Genomic DNA, 3,249 nt, shown 5'->3' with positions numbered 1-3,249 from the left:
CTATTTAACCCCCGTAGCAACCCCTAGGGTTTCCCCTTCCTCCTCTCCCTCTTGTCCGCCGCCGCCGCGCAGGTAATGGCACCCAAGCGCCCTGTTGCCTCGCTTCCGATCGCCATGGCCGAGGCGAGCCGAAGCTCTCCTCCGGCGTACGAGCTCCAACGCCGGCCCCTTCTTCCTCCACGACCCCGTTCCCGCTGCGATCCAAGGCTGGAGACGCCAAGTTCCTCGGCGTCCTCTTCCTCTGCTTCATCTTCTTCACGGTTCAGAGGAACGCCAAGTTCCTCGTCGTCGTCTTCATCTTCTTCATCTACGGCAGGTGCTCGTCGCCGGTCAACTTCGTCGCGACCCCTCGTTCCTGAGCTCGATCGACTCCAGCAGCACCCCCTCTGTGAGCAGCCGCACCTCCTCACCTCTTTCCGCCGTCGTTTCCATCATCGTAGTCACTGATCCGCGCGACCCGAGTCATTCCGTCACGGATGGGCTCGAGTTCGAGCTTGTGCTCATGCGCCCCGCTGCACACTGCTCATGTTCTTGCACGCACACCACGCTCCTCTTCGTCCTTGCACAGAGGCAGGACCCCGCAGCTTGCCTCGTCGTGCTTCGCCGCCATGGCCTTGATCTCTGAATTTTGCGCACGCGAGAACCTACACTCAGCGCCTCCACACATGCATGCCGCCTCCCATGAGACACCAACGCGATGCCCGCGTCTCCCTGTTTCTTGCACTACATCACTCATGCACACACCCCTAGGTCCTTGCCCGCGCTTCCTGCCTTGTCTCGCCTTGCGTGTGGTTTCTTCCCTGCCTTGCCGCGCCATGCCATGGCCCGAGCCGAGCAACGCTCGAGCTCGAGCGCCTCTGCACCCCTCCTCGTGGCTGAGCCTCGCAGCAGCCTATCCCACACACCCGCAGTTGCCTCCTGGACCCCACCGTTTCACCGTTGCTCGCGCGGTGTAGATCGGTGTCTTCTCTGTTGCAGAGGAGAAGAAACCCCATCCGTCGTGGGGCTAGTTCAAAGAAAGCCGTGCCCAATCCCTGCAACAGCGGTAGCAGCAGCGCAGTGGATCGATCAATGGAGTTCTACCAGGGAGACCCCGGTTCGAATCCCCTTGGGGACATATTTAGAACCGCAATTTTTACCTCTGTTGCTTCTATGACAGTGGACCCCATTTGTCACCCTCTCTGCACACATACCCTCTCCACACCCACACTCCTGCCACCTCAGCACCACGGGCCCCCTCGTCATTGACAGTGGCTGGCCCAGCTCGTGTTCCCTGTCGTTTAATTTTCTCTTGCATATTCACAGAAATGCCATTATTTTGGTTTGTTAATAACTAAAAATCCATGCATCCAAATGAAACATGTCATATATGCATCTTGCTCAGTTTTCCATGTAGTTTCACTATATCCAGCTTTTATCCATGTTTAAACTTGCTATTTGATTAAATTTGCTCAAATAACATGTTAAAATGGTTTATTTCATAACTAAATAACCGTAGCTCCGATTTAGATAAACTTTATATGTAAATGGGGTAGGATAATGCATAGATTAACTTGATGCACTTATTTATCATGTTTAACAACTTTTAAAATTGTGTATAGGGCAGAACGGTAGCAATTCGAAATAGGCACATGGGGATTTTCCGAAATTGTTGTTTGTTGTTTCCGGCCTCATTTAAAATTGCCTAGATACGTAGTTTTGTTATGCTTCACCCCTTGCCATGTTTAATAACATTTAATATTGTTGGGTGCATATATGAGAGAGAACTAAATAATTGAATGTGGTGTTTCGTCAATATGCAACTCGTTGCCTATTGAGCTCCACTTAATTTGTAGTATTGTTTGTTGCATTTTCCCATGCCATGCCTCATTTAAACCGGACATGCATCATACTTGACTGTGCATCATGCCATGTTTATGATTGTGTGTTTACTATGTTGTTTGTTTCTTTCCGGGTTGCTTCTCTCGTTAGCTTCGGTTTCTTTCCGGAGTTGTGAGGATTCGTTCGACTCCATCAGTTTGTCTTCTTCATGGACTCGTTCTTCTTCCTAGCTGGATCTCAGGCAAGATGACCATACCCTCGAAATCACTTCTATCTTTGCTTGCTAGTTGTTCGCTCTATTGCTATGTCGCGCTACCTACCACTTGCTTATCAAGCCTCCCAAATTGCCATGAACCTCTAACCTTTGTCACCCTTCCTAGCAAACCGTTGTTTGGCTATGTTACCGCTTTTGCTCAGCCCCTCTTATAGCGTTGCTAGTTGCAGGTGAAGATTAAGTTTGTTCCATGTTGGAACATGGATATTTTGGGAATATCACAATATCTCTTATTTAATTAATGCATCTATATACTTGGTAAAGGGTGGAAGGCTCGGCCTTATGCCCGGTGTTTTGTTCCACTCTTGCCGCCCTAGTTTCCGTCATACCGGTGTTATGTTCCTTGATTTTGCGTTCCTTACGCGGTTGGGTGATTTATGGGACCCCCTTGACAGTTCGCTTTGAATAAAACTCCTCCAGCAAGGCCCAACCTTGGTTTTACATTTGCATCACCTAGCCTTTTTCCCTTGGGAGTCGCGCTCCCGAGGGTCATCTTATTTTACCCCCCGGGCCAGTGCTCCTCGGAGTGTTTGTCCAAACTAGAGCCACTTGCAGCGCCACCTCGGGGAAACTTGAGGGCTGGTTTTAGTTGTACGTAGTGTTCATCCGGTGTGTCCTGAGAACGAGGTACGTGCGACTCCTATCGGGATTGTCGACACATGGGGCGGCTTTGCTGGTTTTGTTTTACCATTGTCGAAATGTCTTGTAATCGGGATTCCGAGACTGATCGGGTCTTCCCGGGAGAAGGAATATCCTTCGTTGACCGTGAGAGCTTATAATGGGCTAAGTTGGGGTATTATCTTTCGAGAGCCGTGCCCGCGGTTATGTGGCAGATGGGAATTTGTTAATATCCGGTTGTAGAGAACTTGACACTTGACTTAATTAAAATACATCAACCGCGTGTGTAGCCGTGATGGTCTCTTCTCGGCGGAGTCCGGGAAGTGAACACGGCTTTTGGGTTATGTTTGACGTAAGTAGGAGTTCAGGATCACTTCTTGACCATTGCTAGTTCACGACCGTTCCGTTGCTTCTCTTCTCGCTCTCATTTGCGTATGTTAGCCACCATATATGCTAGTGCTTGCTGCAGCTTCACCTCATTACCCCATCCTTTCCTATAAGCTTAAATAGTCTTGATCTCGCGGGTGTGAGATTGC

The sequence above is a fragment of the Aegilops tauschii genome, chromosome 3 (genome assembly GCF_002575655.3).
Source record: "Aegilops tauschii subsp. strangulata cultivar AL8/78 chromosome 3, Aet v6.0, whole genome shotgun sequence".
Lineage (NCBI taxonomy): Eukaryota > Viridiplantae > Streptophyta > Magnoliopsida > Poales > Poaceae > Aegilops > Aegilops tauschii.
This window is presented reverse-complemented; position numbering follows the sequence as displayed.